Source organism: Scyliorhinus torazame, chromosome 22 (assembly GCF_047496885.1).
Source record: "Scyliorhinus torazame isolate Kashiwa2021f chromosome 22, sScyTor2.1, whole genome shotgun sequence".
In the NCBI taxonomy this organism is placed as follows: Eukaryota; Metazoa; Chordata; class Chondrichthyes; order Carcharhiniformes; family Scyliorhinidae; genus Scyliorhinus; species Scyliorhinus torazame.
In genome coordinates, this window is record NC_092728.1 from 24,037,892 (window position 1) to 24,055,020 (window position 17,129).

The window sequence follows — 17,129 nt, forward strand, 5'->3', positions numbered from 1 at the left end:
GCAGTGTAATGGAGGGTCTGCGGGTCTGCAGTGTAATGGAGGGTCTGCGGGTCGGCAGTGTAATCGAGGGTCTGCGGGTCGGCAGTGTAATGGAGGGTCTGCGGGTCGGGAGTGTAATGGAGGGTCTGCGGGTCGGCAGGGTAATGGAGGGTCTGTGGGTCGGCAGTGTAATGGAGGGTCTGCGGGTCGGCAGTGTAATGGAGGGTCTGCGGGTCTGCAGAGCAATGGAGGGTCTGCAGTGTAATGGAGGGTCTGCGGGTCTGCAGAGTAATGGAGTGTAGATGCAATATAATGGAGGGTCTGCAGGTCGGCAGTGTAATGGAGTGTCGGCAGTGTAATGGAGTGTCTGCGGGTCGGCAGTGTAATGGAGGGTCTGCGGGTCGGCAGTGTAATGGAGGGTCTGCAGTGTAATGGAGGGTCTGCAGGTCTGCAGTGTAAGGGAGGGTCTGGGAGTCTGCAGTGTAATGGAGGGTCTGCGGGTCTGCAGTGCAATGGAGGGTCTGCGGGTCGGCAATGTAATGAAGCGTCTGCAGTGTAATGGAGGGTCTGCGGGTCTGCAGTGTAATGGAGGGTCTGCGAGTCTGCGGTGCAATGGAGGGTCTGAGGGTCGGCAGTGTAATGAAGGGTCTGCAGTGTAATGGAGGGTCTGCAGGTCTGCAGTGTAATGGAGGGTTTGCGGGTCGGCAGTGTAATTGAGGGTCTGCGGGTCGGCAGTGTAATGGAGGGTCTGCGGGTCGGCAGTGTAATGGGTCTGTGAGTCTGCAGTGTAATGGAGGGTCTGCGGGTCGGCAGTGTAATGGAGGGTCTGCGGGTCGGCAGTGTAATGGACGGTCTGCGGGTCGGCAGTGTGATGGAGGGTCTGCGGGTCGGCAGTGTAATGGAGGGTCTGCGGGTCGGCAGTGTAATGGGTCTGTGAGTCTGCAGTGTAATGGAGGGTCTGCGGGTCGGCAGTGTAATGGAGGGTCTGCGGGTCTGCAGTGTAATGGAGGGTCTGCCGGCCGGCAGTGTAATGGAGGGTCTGCGGGTCGGCAGTGTAATGGAGGGTCTGTGGGTCGGCAGTGTAATGGAGGGTCTGCAGGTCGGCAGTGTAATGGAGGGTCTGCGGGTCTGCAGAGCAATGGAGGGTCTGCAGTGTAATGGAGGGTCTGCGGGTCTGCAGAGTAATGGAGTGTAGATGCAGTGTAATGGAGGGTCTGCAGGTCGGCAGTGTAATGGAGGGTCTGCAGTGTAATGGAGGGTCTGCAGGTCTGCAGTGTAAGGGAGGGTCTGGGAGTCTGCAGTGTAATGGAGGGTCTGCGGGTCTGCAGTGCAATGGAGGGTCTGCGGGTCGGCAATGTAATGAAGCGTCTGCAGTGTAATGGAGGGTCTGCGGGTCTGCAGTGTAATGGAGGGTCTGCGAGTCTGCGGTGCAATGGAGGGTCTGCGGGTCGGCAGTGTAATGAAGGGTCTGCAGTGTAATGGAGGGTCTGCGGGTCTGCAGTGTAATGGAGGGTCTGCGGGTCGGCAGTGTAATTGAGGGTCTGCGGGTCGGCAGTGTCATGGAGGGTCTGCGGATCGGCAGTGTAATGGAGGGTCTGCGGGTCGGCAGTGTAATGGGTCTGTGAGTCTGCAGTGTAATGGAGGGTCTGCGGGTCGGCAGTGTAATGGAGGGTCTGCGGGTCTGCAGTGTAATGGAGGGTCTGCCGGCCGGCACTGTAATGGAGGGTCTGCGGGTCGGCAGTGTAATGGAGGGTCTGTGGGTCGGCAGTGTAATGGAGGGTCTGCGGGTCGGCAGTGTAATGGAGAGTCTGCGGGTCTGCAGAGCAATGAGGGTCTGCAGTGTAATGGAGGGTCTGCGGGTCTGCAGAGTAATGGAGTGTAGATGCAGTGTAATGGAGGGTCTGCAGGTCGGCAGTGTAATGGAGTGTCTGCAGTGTAATGGAGGGTCTGCGGGTCGGCAGTGTAATGGAGGGTCTGCGGGTCGGCAGTGTAATGGAGGGTCTGCAGTGTAATGGAGGGTCTGCAGGTCTGCAGTGTAAGGGAGGGTCTGGGAGTCTGCATTGTAATGGAGGGTCTGCGGGTCTGCAGTGTAATTGGGGGTCTGCGGGTCGGCAATGTAGTGGAGGGTCTGCGGGTCTGAGTGTGATGGAGGGTCTGAGGGTCGGCAGTGTAATGGACGGTCTGCAGGTCTGCAGTGTAATGGAGGGTCTGAGGGTCGGCAGTGTAATAGAGGGTCTGCGGGTCCGCAGTGTAATGGAGGGTCTGCGGGTCGGCACTGTAATGGAGGGTCTATGAGTCTGCAGTGTCATGGAGTGTCTGCGGCTCGGCAGTGTAATGGAGGGTCTGCGAGTCTGCAGTGTAATGGAGGGTCTGCGGGTCTGCAGTGTAATGGAGGGTCTGCGAGTCTGCAGTGTAATTGAAGGTCTGCAGTGTAATGGAGGGTCTGCGAGTCTGCAGTGTAATGGAGGGTCTGCGGGTCGGCACTGTAATGGAGGGTCTGCGGGTCGGCACTGTAATGGAGGGTCTGCGGGTCTGCAGTGTGATGGAGGGTCTACAGTGTAATGGAGGGTCTGCGAGTCTGCAGTGTAATTGAAGGTCTGCAGTGTAATGGAGGGTCTGCGGGTCTGCAGTGTAATGGAGGGTCTGCGGGCCGGCAGTGTAATGGAGGGTCTGCGGGCCGGCAGTGTAATGGAGGGTCTGCGGGTCTGCAGTGTCATGGAGTGTCTGCGGGTCGGCAGTGTAATGGAGGGTCTGCGGGTCTGCAGTGTAATGGAGGGTCTGCGAGTCTGCAGTGCAATGGAGGGTCTGCGGGCCGGCAGTGTAATGGAGGGTCTGCGGGTCTGCAGTGTCATGGAGTGTCTGCGGGTAGGCAGTGTAATGGAGGGTCTGCGGGTCTGCAGTGTAATGGAGGGTCTGCGGGTCGGCAGTGTAATCGAGGGTCTGCGGGTTGGCAGTGTAATGGAGGGTCTGCGGGTCGGGAGTGTAATGGAGGGTCTGCGGGTCGGCAGGGTAATGGAGGGTCTGTGGGTCGGCAGTGTAATGGAGGGTCTGCGGGTCTGCAGTGTAATGGAGGGTCTGCGGGTCTGCAGAGCAATGGAGGGTCTGCAGTGTAATGGAGGGCCTGCGGGTCTGCAGAGTAATGGAGTGTAGATGCAATGTAATGGAGGGTCTGCAGGTCGGCAGTGTAATGGAGTGTCGGCAGTGTAATGGAGTGTCTGCGGGTCGGCAGTGTAATGGAGGGTCTGCGGGTCGGCAGTGTAATGGAGGGTCTGCAGTGTAATGGAGGGTCTGCAGGTCTGCAGTGTAAGGGAGGGTCTGGGAGTCTGCAGTGTAATGGAGGGTCTGCGGGTCTGCAGTGTAATGGAGGGTCTGCGAGTCTGCGGTGCAATGGAGGGTCTGAGGGTCGGCAGTGTAATGAAGGGTCTGCAGTGTAATGGAGGGTCTGCAGGTCTGCAGTGTAATGGAGGGTTTGCGGGTCGGCAGTGTAATTGAGGGTCTGCGGGTCGGCAGTGTAATGGAGGGTCTGCGGGTCGGCAGTGTAATGGGTCTGTGAGTCTGCAGTGTAATGGAGGGTCTGCGGGTCGGCAGTGTAATGGAGGGTCTGCGGGTCGGCAGTGTAATGGAGGGTCTGCAGGTCGGCAGTGTAATGGAGGGTCTGCGGGTCGGCAGTGTAATGGAGGGTCTGCGGGTCGGCAGTGTAATGGGTCTGTGAGTCTGCAGTGTAATGGAGGGTCTGCGGGTCGGCAGTGTAATGGAGGGTCTGCGGGTCTGCAGTGTAATGGAGGGTCTGCCGGCCGGCACTGTAATGGAGGGTCTGCGGGTCGGCAGTGTAATGGAGGGTCTGTGGGTCGGCAGTGTAATGGAGGGTCTGCAGGTCGGCAGTGTAATGGAGGGTCTGCGGGTCTGCAGAGCAATGGAGGGTCTGCAGTGTAATGGAGGGTCTGCGGGTCTGCAGAGTAATGGAGTGTAGATGCAGTGTAATGGAGGGTCTGCAGGTCGGCAGTGTAATGGAGGGTCTGCAGTGTAATGGAGGGTCTGCAGGTCTGCAGTGTAAGGGAGGGTCTGGGAGTCTGCAGTGTAATGGAGGGTCTGCGGGTCTGCAGTGCAATGGAGGGTCTGCGGGTCGGCAATGTAATGAAGCGTCTGCAGTGTAATGGAGGGTCTGCGGGTCTGCAGTGTAATGGAGGGTCTGCGAGTCTGCGGTGCAATGGAGGGTCTGCGGGTCGGCAGTGTAATGAAGGGTCTGCACTGTAATGGATGGTCTGCGGGTCGGCAGTGTAATTGAGGGTCTGCGGGTCGGCAGTGTAATGGAGGGTCTGCGAGTCGGCAGTGTAATGGAGGGTCTGCGGGTCGGCAGTGTAATGGAGGGTCTGCAGGTCTGCAGTGTAATGGAGGGTCTGCGGGTCGGCAGTGTAATGGAGGGTCTGTGAGTCTGCAGTGTAATGGAGGGTCTGCGGGTCGGCAGTGTAATGGAGGGTCTGTGCTGAAGTGATTTTTTATAAGCATCAGCAGGTGGTCAAACGGTTTTGCGTTCTGAGACCTCCGAGGCCATTAAATCCCAAATGAAGTTGTCGGCCTGAGCCCACAAACCGTTAACAAAATGACGTCTCGCTCTTCCTCCCCATGATCTCAGTGGTGGTGAAATAAGTAGCAGAGCCTCTCGATATATCGGCTCCAGTCCGTGTGCTCCTTAAAGAGGCCGCACTACCACAGTCACCATCGCAAAGACCAGCTTTCCAATTCCAGATTTTATTAATCGAGCTAAAATTCCACCAGGTGGGCTTTCAACGCTGTTGAGTTATTCACCCTGGGGTAACACGGACGCAACAGGATGCAGATGAACGGTAAAGCGGACACTTAGGCGTTGGTTCAATACGATTTAGTGAACTTCTGTAACAGTGCAAACAGCTGGCTGTGGGTTGACACTCTCCTACTCTAAGTGTACTAACTCTAACTAACTAGACCAGACTAGCTCTGAGCCACATGTAGAAGGTGCTGACTGATATATACACCCTGACTGTCACTACAGTTGTCACCAGTGGAAAGAGGCAGAGTACTGATGCCTCGTGTGTTTTATAGTTGGAGAGCACCTTCTAGTGTTCTGCCTGGTGATTGGTTGTGTTCTGTCCTGTGTGTTGATTGGCTAACCTAGGTGTCTGTCACTGCTATCTTTACCTCATGATGTGCATGAGTGCATGTTATGACATCCCCTCTTTTTAAAAAAAAATGTTGGTTGCTTTGAGCATATATGACAAATATACAGATATGACTAATGTATGATCTCCGGTTTCCTCCCACAGTCCAAAGATGTGCAGGTTAGGTGGACTGGCCATGATAAATTGCCCTTAGTGTCCAAAATTGCCCTTAGTGTTGGATGGGGTTACTGGGATATGGGGATAGGGTGGAGGTGTTGACCTTTGGTAGGGTGCTCTTTCCAAGAGCCGGTGCAGACTCGATGGGCTGAATGGCCTCCTTCTGCACTGTAAATTCTATGAATTCTATGCATCCCAGCCTGGCCAGACGGCATATTCCTATCAGACGCAAGGTTCTAGTTTCACACCATCACCAGGTATTGATGCGAGCAGCAATTCTGTTTCCAATTCGACAAACTTCAACGGTTCTCAGTAGGATCACCCTTCCTGCACAGCACGTGGCCAGAACCAGTATGTACAGTCTTATCCAACTTCAACATATGGCACATCCATGACCTCGAATGATACTGTTGATGGTACCTCTTCAACGTCAACACCTTATCGGCTACAAGGTGCCATCCGACAGCATCATCACAAACATCGGAAAAAGAAAGGGACTCAAAATCAGACAGCGAAGTGATTTGACCACTTCTTGGTTCCTGGGCACAGGGACGTTGATGGCGTTCATAACCAAGAGAGACATGTGACCATGATGATTGATGGTTTTTGGACTCACACAAATGATTTGGACTTATTGTTTAATCACTGTTCCCATGACTTGTAGATACCATAACCTATCTACCTGTTCTTTGTTCAATTTTCTCAAAGTGTACAGAAAATATGTAACATATAAAAAAGGGGGGATGTGGTGATGTGCATCAATGTAAATGCATGTAGGCTAGCTAGACACTAGAGGGAGCACCAGAAACATCACACACACACACTCAACCAATAGATCAGTTAGATAGGACGCGACCAATGGACATTCACGATGCACACGGTGGTGACACGACCACAGGGGGGCATTACACCAACCCATATATAAAGGACACCACACACATGATCTGCCTCTTTCCAGTGGAGACAGTCAGTGAGTAGAGACACAGGGTTGATTCAATATTACACCCACCACGTGGATTGCAGCAACTGGTTAGTCAGTCTGGGTAGCTATAGTAGGATTAGCAGTAGTGTCGAACCCGAGTAATAGAAGTGTAAATAGTTTAATAAACGTGTTGAAGTTATCTCCACGTCTGAACCTTCCTTTGTCAAGTGCACCACAAGGAAGCCGCTTATGTTACACCTACAACCATCATCAGGCAACTTGATGCGAACAGCATCTTCTGGAGAGAGCATCGGAAAATCAGTAGCATGAGCATTGTATGCCAGCTTCTGCCGGTTTCTGAGTTGCTGCACCTTTTGCAGCACTGGGAGGTGATCCAGGTCAGGTAAATGAATGGCCGGAACAGTCGTCCGCAGGTCACGATTCATAAGGAGTTGTGCCGGAAACATACCGGTGGACAGAGGGGCTGCCCTGTACGCCAGCAGCGCAAGGTTAAAATCAGAAGCCGAGTCCGCAGCCTTGCAGAGCAGTTGCTTCACTATATGGACCCCTTTCCCAACCTTCCTGTTGGACTGCGGGTAATGTGGGCTCGAGGTAATGTGTTTGAACTGGTATAGCTTCACGAAGTTGGACCACTCTTGGCTGTGGAAGCAGGGACCGTTGTCACTCATGACCGTGAGCGGAATACCATGCCTGGCAAATGTCTCCTTGCAGGCCTTGATGACTGTCCTTGATGTGAGGTCGGACAGTTTCACCACTTCGGGGTAACTCGAGAAGTAATCTATGATGAGCACATAGTCACGCCCATTGGCTTGAAAAAGGTTGATTCCCACCTTCGACCACGGAGAGGTCACGATCTCGTGTTGCTGGAGTGTTTCTTTGGGCTGAGCAGGCTGGAAACGCTGGCAGGTCGCACAATTGAGGACCATGTTGGATATGTCCTGGTTAATTTCAGGCCAATAGACTCCCTGCCGGGCCCTGCGCCAAGGGTCTGTGGTCAGTCTCTACTGTGAAGATTGGTAAAGCGTAGACGTAATCATGGAACTTTACAATGCCCAGTCACTCTTTCTCTATCTGAGCATACCTCTGCTCAGTGGGATTCATGGCCCTTGACGCATAGGCCACTGGAGCCCAGGACAAGGAGTCATCCTTCTGGAGGAGCACCGCACCGATGCCGTCTTGGCTGGCGGCGGTGTCGATTTTTGTCTCCCTTTCCGGGTCAAAAAACACTAGTGATGCGCAATCAATTACTCTCGGGACAAGGTGAGTCATAACTAATCAGCTTTAATCAGCTAGAACTGTACCCAGCAGCTTCGATACAGAAAGTGAAGGCTGCTGGGATGGCATTGGTTCTTATACCCCACCTCTCAGGGCGGAGCTATGTACGTTAGCCAATGGTAGACTCCTAGGTCTAGCCAATGGGCATCCACCTCTCAGGTACTGCAATACCTGGTAGTACCACATTCACCCCCTGTTAAAAATGAACCCAGCGGGGTGATGGCCAGCGTTACTGTCGCCTTTTGCATGGTAGAACCAGGCATTGCAGGTACAGTAATGTCGAGGGTAACAGAGAAAGTTTTTATTATTTTATGGTGCAGCAATCAGACGATCGGGTGGCCTGGTCATCCTTCTGGAGCATCTGGGCTTCGGCGATGATCCTGGTGTAGGCCCCGGCGGTTGTGGCTCCGGGAACGTGGTGTCTTCCTCCCTGGCAGCTTCGTCACCCCTAGGCGGCGCTGTTGGGGTGAAAAGTGGGCAGGGGGAGGGGCGCCTGTAGGGGGCGTCGGTGCCTGTTCGGCGCAGGGTAGGGGCGGCAGCAGTACTGCCCCTCCGGTCAGGTGCTGCGGGGAGGGTGGGGGTGGGGGAAATGGTGCGGGTGCGCGTGGGGCTCCGGCGGGCGCCAGGTTCCGAAGCGAGACCGTTTCTTGGCAGCCGTCGGGGAACGCTACGTAGGCGTACTGGGGGTTGGCATGCAGCAGGTGGACCCTCTCGACCAACGGGTCCGACTTGTGCGCCCTCACATGTTTCCGCAGCAGGACGGGTCCGGGTGGCGCTAGCCAGGTTGGGAGTGAGGTCCCGGAGGAGGACTTCCTGGGGAAAACAAGGAGACGTTCATGAGATGTCTGATTTGTGGTTGTACAGAGCAGCGACCAAATGGAGTGAAGGGCCACTGGGAGGACTTCTTGCCAGCGGGAGACTGGGAGATTCCTGGACCGAAGGGCCAGCAGGACGGTCTTCCAGACCGTTCCGTTCTCCCTCTCTACCTCCCCGTTTCCCCGGGGGTTGTAACTGGTCGTCCTGCTGGAGGCAATGCCTTTGCTGAGCAGGAATTGACGCAGTTCGTCGCTCATAAAGGAGGACCCCCCTATCACTGTGTATGTTCGCGGGGAAACCGAACAGTGTAAAGATACCCTGGAGGGCCTTGATGACGGTGGTTGTGGTCATGTCCGGGCAGGGGATGGCGAATGGGAACCGGGAGTACTCGTCAATCACATTAAGGAAGCACGTGTTGCGGTCGGTGGAGGGGAGGGGGCCCTTGAAATTCATGCTGAGGCGTTCAAAGGGACGGGAAGCCTTTATCAGATGCGCTCTCTCTGGCCGGTAGAAGTGCGGTTTGCACTCTGCGCAGATTTGGCAGTCCCTGGTGACTGTCCTGACCTCCTCGATGGAGTAGGGCGGGTTGCGGGTCTTAATGAAGTGGAAAAAACGAGTGATCACCGGGTGGCAGAGGTCCTCGTGGAGAGCTCGGAGGCGGTCCACTTGCGCGGTGGCGCAAGTACCGCGGGACAGGGCATCAGGAGGCTCGTTCAGCTTCCCGGGACGGTACAAGATCTCGTAATTGTAGGTGGAGAGTTCTATCCTCCACCGCAAGGTCTTGTCGTTTTTAATCTTGCCCCGCTGTGCATTATCGAACATGAAGGCCACCGACTGTTGGTCCGTGAGGAGAGTGAATCTCCTGCCGGTCAGGTAATGCCTCCAGTGTCGCACAGCTTCTATTATGGCCTGGGCCTCCTTTTCGACTGAGGAGTGGCGGATTTCGGAAGCATGGAGGGTACGTGAGAAGAAGGCCGCTGGTCTGCCCGCTTGGTTGAGGGTGGCCACCAGAGCTACGGCGGACGCGTCGCTCTCGACCTGGAAGGGGAGGGACTCGTCAATGGCGTGCATCGTGGCTTTTGCGATGTCCGCTTTGATGCGGCTGAAGGCCTGGCGGGCCTCCGTCGACAGGGGGAAGGTTGTAGACTGGATCATGGGTCGAGCCTTGTCTGCGTAATTAGGGACCCATTGTGCATAGTAGCTAAAGAAGCCGAGGCAGCGCTTTAGGGCCTTGGGGCAGTGAGGGAGGGGGAACTCCATAAGGGGGCGCATGCGTTCAGGGCCGGGGCCTATGACTCCATTTCGCACTACGTAGCCTAGGATGGCTAGGCGGTCGGTGCAAAACACGCATTTATCCTTATTGTAGGTCAGATTAAGGATATTCGCAGTCAGGAGAAATTTTCGGAGGTAGGTGTCGTGGTCCTGCTGGTCATGACCACAGATGGTGACGTTATCAAGATACGGGAACGCTGCGCGTAAGCCGTACCGGTCAACCATTCGGTCCATCTCAAGCTGGAAGACCGAGACCCCGTTCATGACACCGAAGGGAACCCTTAAAAAGTGATAGAGCCGCCCATCTGCTTCGAAGGCAGTGTACTGGAGGTCCCTATGACGGAGGGGCAGCTGGTGGTAGGCAGACTTGAGATCTTGTATTGCGCAATCCTGTTTACCAGGTCGGCTATACGGGGGAGAGGGTACGCGTCCAGCTGCGTAAACCGGTTGATGGTCTGGCTGTAGTCGATGACCATCCTATGTTTCTCCCCGGTCTTTACCACCACTACTTGAGCCCTCCAGGGGCTGTTGCTCGCTTCGATGACCCCTTCCTTCAGCAGCCTTTGTCCCTCGGACCTGATGAAGGTCCGGTCCTGGGCACTGTACCGTCTGCTCCTGGTGGCGATGGGTTTGCAATCCGGGGTGAGGTTCGCAAACAGGGAAGGCGGGTCGACCTTAAGGGTCGCGACGCCGCAGACAGTAAGGGGGGGGTATAGGGCCGCGAAATTTAAAGGTCAGGCTTTGTAGGTGGCACTGGAAATCCAGCCCCAGGAGGGTAGCCGCGCAGAGGTGCGGCAGGACGTACAGGAGGAAATTGTTGAATTTCCTGCCTTGGACAGTGAGGGTCGCTGGGCAGAACCCCTTTATCTCCACCGCGTGTGACCCGGAGGCCAGGGAGATCCTTTGGTTTACGGGATGTGTGACAAGAGAACAGCGCCTTACCGTGTCGGGGTGGACAAAGTTTTCCGTGCTCCCAGAGTCGATCAGGCACGACGTCACGTGGCCGTTGATGGCGATCGTTGTGGTGGCTTTCGCTAGCGTCCGGGGCCGACTCTGGTCCAGGGTAACAGAGGCCAGCTGCAGCAAGGGGGTGTTCTGGTCAGGCAGCATGGAGTCGGCAGTGCTGGGTGCTTGAGGCCCCATCCAAGATGGCGTCAGCCACGGGTCGCACATGGAGTCCGGGGATGCAGAAGATGGTGTCGGCGAGGGACAAAATGGCGGCGCCCACCCATCCAGCGTGGGGGGATGATTCGCTTGGCCGCAGAAGAAGCAGCGTTGGCCGGCGGTGTAAACGGGCCGTCTAGCGGCGCAGGCCTGCGGGGTTAGCGGGAAAGTCTGGGGGGCCGCCGCGACGGGGTGCCACGCAGCCCAGGGGGGCGCCGTGCGTCCGGGAGCAAAAGCCAGTGCGTTTTTGTACGCAAGGTCCATGGACCCTGCCAGGGCCCGTGCCTCAGTGAGGCCCAGTGTGTCCATTTCAAGGAGCCTTCTGCGGATGTCGGGGGAAGTCATACCTGCCACAAAAGCGTCCCGAATTAAAAGTTCCGTGTGCTCGTTCCCCGTGACTGCTGGGCAGCCACAGTTCCGGCCCAGCACTAGTAGAGCCCGATAGAAGTCTTCCAGTGTTTCTTCAGGGCTCTGCCTTCTAGTTGCCAGCAGGTGACGGGCGTAGACCTGGTTCAGGGGACGGATGTAATGTCCTTCCAGCAGCTCGATAGCTGCAGCATAATTCTCCGCCTCCTCGATCAGAGGGTAGATTGCAGGGCTGACTCGGGAGCGTAGAAGGTGCATCTTCTGCCTTTCCGTGGGGGTGTCGGCGGCCGTGTCGACGAAGCTCTTAAAACACGCCAGCTAGTGCGTGAAGATAGCAGCGGAGTTGTCTGCACGGGGGCTGAGCTGAAGGCACTCCGGCTTGATACGGAGGTCCATCCTTTCAGAAGTAATAGCAGATTAAATTGATGCACAATCAATTGCTCTCGAGACAAGGTGAGTCATAACTAATCGGCTTTAATCAGCTAGAACTGTACCCAGCAGCTTCGATACAGAAAGTGAAGGCTGCTGGGACGGCATTGGTTCTTATACCCCCGCCTCTCAGTGCGGAGCTATGTACGTTAGCCAATGGTAGACTCCTAGGTCTAGCCAATGGGCATCCACCTCTCAGGTACTGCAATACCTGGTATTACCACAGCTAGTACCAGAGCAGTGGTGAGCTTTGCTTTGAGCTCAAGCCACTCTGCTTGATGTGTGGGTAGCCACTGGAAGGCAGTGGACTTCTTCACCAGATGCCTGAGAGCCGTGGTGTGTGAGGCCAGGTTGGGAATGAACTTTCCCAAGAAGTTAACCATACCCAGGAAGCGGAGTACCGCCTTTTTGTCTTCCGGGGTCTTCATGGTGTTGACTTTGTCCGAGTCCGGTTGCACACCCTGCTGGATTATTTGATCACCCAAAAACTTGATGGTTGACATGCCAAAGGAGCATTTGGCCTTGTTCAACTTGAGGCCGTTGGCATCTATGCATCAAAAGACTTGTTTGAGACGAGATATGTGTTCTTCGGGGGTCGTGGACACCCTCAATGCCCTCCAGCATCTGCTCCATGATCCTGTGAAAGATTTCAGCGGCTAAATCAATGCCGAACTGCATGCGGTTATAACAGTACCTTCCGGAAGGTGTATTGAATGTGCAGAGCTTCCTGCTGGACTCGTCCAGTTGTATCTGCCAGAAATCACGCGATGCATCTAGCTACGTGAAGAATTTGGCGTGTGCCATCTCACTGGTCAGTTCCTCCCACTTCGGGATCGGATAGTGTTCCTACATTATGTTCTGGTTAAGATCTTTGGGATCTATACAGATCCGCAACTCTCCTGAGGGCTTCTTCACACAGACTATCGAGCTGACCCAGTCAGTCGGTTCCGTCACTTTGGAGATGATGCCCTGGTCTTGGAGCTCCTGCAGCTGCGCCTTTAAACGTTCCTTCAGAGGAGCTGGCACCCGGCGTGGTGCATGGATCACAGGCGTGGCATCAGGCCTGAGTAAGATTTTGTAGCGGGACGGCAGCGTGCCCATCCCACTGAACACATCCGGGTATTGTGACAGGATGTCATCAATGCCAGCCTGAAGATCCACATTGGCAGAGGACATGGCATGGACTCGCTGCACGAGGTTGAGTAGCTTGCATGCATGGGCACCAAGCAGGGATGCCTTGTCCGGCTTGACGATTTCGAATCGCAGTGTGGCACTGATGGTCTTGTTGGAGACATGCAGGTGACAAGACCCTAACGCAGTGATGGCATTGCCATTATAATCACGCAGCTGGCAGGCCGGCGGAAGAATTTTGGGTTGCCTTTGGATGCGAGCAAGATCTGCCTGAGATATGAGATTGGCTGAAGCACAGTGTCCAGTTTGAACCGGATGCTGCATTGGTTAACGTGTATGACATTTGTCCGCAGAATCCACGTTGAGGATAGATAGGCGTCTTGTTGAATTTGAGGAGGCATGTTCATATGTAGTAATGATGCCCACTCGATATGGGGACTCCAGACAGTCGTCCTCTGGATCTGAGGTGTTACCAGGTTCCGAATCCAGCAGCCCTTGCTGCATACTTCGAACGCGTTTGCGTTGGAACTGGGATCGCTGGCGCATGACCGGTGGTGCTGACCTGCACAAGGCTGCATAATGTCCAGGCTTCCCACAATTTACACATCGCCTGCCTCTTGCAGGGCATTGTCGCTTTAAGTGGGCGGTGCCGCAGTTCGTGCACGTCATGACGTTGACGTCGTAACGCTCCGTGCGTCGTCGCGCATGCGCAGTGCGGTCAGCCGGGTCCTCAGTCTGCGTATCCTCAGCTCTCATTAGCTCCTTGTAGACGTCTGAAACTCTACCCTCTCCCACCTCTCCCCTAGAAACTACCCTGTCCTGCCTCCCCTTCGGCGGGAAATGTGGGAAGTGATTTGTTATGTTGTAGGTGTAACATAAGCGGCTTCCTTGTGGTGCAGTTGACAAAGGAAGGTTCAGACGTGGAGATAACTTCAACACGTTTATTAAACTATTTACACTTCTATTACTCGGGTTCGACACTACTGCTAATCCTACTATAGCTACCCAGACTGACTAACCAGTTGCTGCAATCCACGTGGTGGGTGTAATATTGAATCAACCCTGTGTCTGTACTCACTGACTGTCTCCACTGGAAAGAGGCAGATCATGTGTGTGGTGTCCTTTATATATGGGTTGGTGTAATGCCCCCCTGTGGTGGTGTCACCTCTGTGTGTATCGTGAATGCCCATTGGTCATGTCCTATCTAACTGTTCTATTGGTTGAGTGTCTGTGTGTCATGTCTCCGGTGCTCCCTCTAGTGTCTAGCTAGCCTACATGCATTTACATTGATGCACATCACCACAGGAAGGACGGCACCAGTCTGCGTACAAAATCCCTCACCTGCAAGTATTTAAAGTCGTTCCCTCTCGCCAGCCCGAACTTCTCCTCCAGCGCCCTCATGCTCGGAAAGCTCCCTTCCAGGAACAGATCCCCACATCCTCACAATCCCCGCCCTCCTCCACAGTCGATACCCCCTGTCCATGTTCCCCGGGGCAAATCGGTGGTTGCCGCAGTTTGGGGTCCACACCGATGCTCTTACCTCTTCTACATGCCCCCTCCACAGGCCCCAGATCCGAAGAGCCGCCACCACTAACGGGCTGGTGGAGTACCGTGCCGGCGAAAGCGGCAGAGGCGCCGTGACCAGGGCTGCCAAGCTAGTGCCCCTGCACGAAGCAGCCTCCACCCGCTCCCAAACCCACCCCGCACCCAGCATCCATTTCCTTATCATCGCTATGTTGGCCGCCCAGTAATAGTTGCTGAAGTTCGGCAACGCCAGCCTCCCTTCTCCTCTGTTCCTTTCAAGCATCACCCAACCTCCGTCTTTCTAATGAAAACAGTCCGAGTCTATTCAGCCTCTCCTCCAGACCAGGCAACGTCCTGGTAAACCTCCTCTGCACCCTCTCCAAAGCCTCCACATCCTTCTGGTAATGTGACGACCAGAATTGTGTGCAATATTCCAAGAGGGGCCTTACCAAGTTTCTATCATTCCACAGCTAGCTAATGCTGTGCAAAGACGGTAAGGAGCAGAAGGAGGCCATTCAGCCCTTCAAGCCTCCTCCACCATTTAATAAGGTCGTGGTCCATCCGGCACTCCCAGCGTCCTCTTTCCTGACTGACCTCCGCAGCCCTTTAATATTCCAAATTACTTTTTTTTTAAACCCTATCGATCTCAGCCTGGGAAATGTTCAAGAACTCGGCCTCCACAGCTTCCTGACATCAAGGATTCTGAAGATTAACCACTCTTCGAATACTTCCTCAAATACATCTTAAAGAGGGTGGCATGTGGCGCAGTGGTTAGCACTGGAACTGCAGCACTGAGGACCCGGGTTCGAATCCCGGCCCTGGGTCACTGTCCGTGTGGAGTTTGCACATTCTCCCCGTGTCTGCGTGGGTTTCACCTCCACAACCCAAAGATGTGCGGGTTAGGTGGACTGGCCGCGCTAAATTGCCCCTTAATTGGGAAAAAAAAAAAATTGGGTACTCTAAATTTATTTTTAAAAATCCATCTTAAAGAGCCCCTCCCCTTATTCTGCGACTCCACCCGCTGGTCCTATGCTCTCCCAATGAGTGGCAATATCCTGCCAACATTTACCCTGTCTCACACCCTCAGAATCTTAGATATTTCAATCGCGTTGCCTCTCGTTTCAGTGCCAACCTGTTTTAATCTTCCCTTGTGTGGCAATCCCTCCATACCCGGGATCATCCCAGCAAGCCTCCTCTGTACTGCCTCCGATGATAATATATCTTTTCTTAAGTAAGGGGATCAAATCGGCACACCGTATTGTAAATGTCGCCTCACCAGTACCTTATCCAGTTGCAGAAACATCTCTTTACTTTGATACTCCAGACTGTTATGGGCCAGGGTTTAGCGAGCCTGAAAGTGTATCATGGAGATCACCTGACTGACCCACAACTTTTAATAGTTTGTGGTATGGGGAGCACACGGCCCACTCTACAGGTGTGGGACAGCAGAAATGGAAACGTATTTTTTTAAAGCAAAAACAATGTTTATTCTATGAACTCAAGTTAACCTTTTTAAAACATACAGTGAACATCTTAGCAACCATCAATTCAAATACAAACCCCAAAGACTACAACACTAAGTAATCCTTTAAGCTTTCTTTTTAACATCCATACGACTTAAAAACAAAACCTTTATCAGAAGCTCATCAGGTTAAAGTCCCTACTGAAAACAATTATAATTCTGAATTCACCAAATGATCAAGAGATAGTCTTTTGATGGCAGAGAGAACAGCAGTACACCTGTTTGGTCTGGCTTCAGCTCCAACACTGAAAACAAAACTAAAACACACCCTGCTCAAAAATGAAAGTGAAGTGGGAAATGGTTCAAAAGTGCACTTGGCACAGAAGGTGGCTGCCTGACACACAAGATGGAGACACAGGGAATAAAGCGGACATAACTGATGCCTGGAGTCCAGCGGGGTGCCAGTAGGACAGATAGGAACAGATCCAGGACAAAGGAAGCCAGACAGGAAGATTACGAAATACATAAATGCGGGACACCACTTGAATAAAGCTGACTCCAGCCAAGGAGTACACAATGATATGCTAATACGAATGTCTTGGGCCATTTTCTAAAACAAAGGGACAATCGATACTACCTTCCTGCTGCTGCCTGTAACCTGTTGAACCTCTTTGACTGTGGCCATGTGTAAATGGCAAAATGCATACAAATAGCGATGTACAATATATAAAATGTTTAAAGATAACGAGGTGATAATGGTTTTGTATGTGGGCTCATTGTGAACCCAAAGTATAAAATGAATGACTGTCATTCAAACCGGGAGAAAGGCTGGCTACTGTACCGCGGGGTACGTACGCTTTCTCCCGAAGCTTCGTGTAACAATAAAACTACATTTATCTGATCACAGCAAGTCTGACTCTTGATGTGGTTGATTTTTCCCACAACAAAAGTAAAAAGCTGACAGACAGCCCAGCTCCACCCACTCTCGGACATCACTGCAGTTGTAAACACCCATTTCTTAAAGGTACACTCACTACAGATATTTATATACACACCATTTATAAACACCCATTTCTTAAAGGTACTCCCACATGACAAGACCCCTTGAAGTGAAAACGAGAATTCTATCTGCCTTCCCGACTACCTCCAATTTAGCTTTCTGAGTTCCATGAACAAGGACCCACCCCCGACATCCCTTTGCAGCACAGGTATCTGCAGCCTTTCTCCATTCAAACAATGATCCACCTTCTCATTCTTTCTTCCGAAAGGAACAATCTCACATTTGTCCACATTGGAAACCACTTGCTGGTTTTCTATCCACTCGCGTTACCACAGGGAGGACTCCGGGTTCAGACACTGATGACCCCGAGATACTTTGGTCTGGGGAAGGTTGGCTCACGTGGTAGGGATTGCACAAGTCTCACTCGGACAGGTTGGGGTGGGGGGATTCTGCATA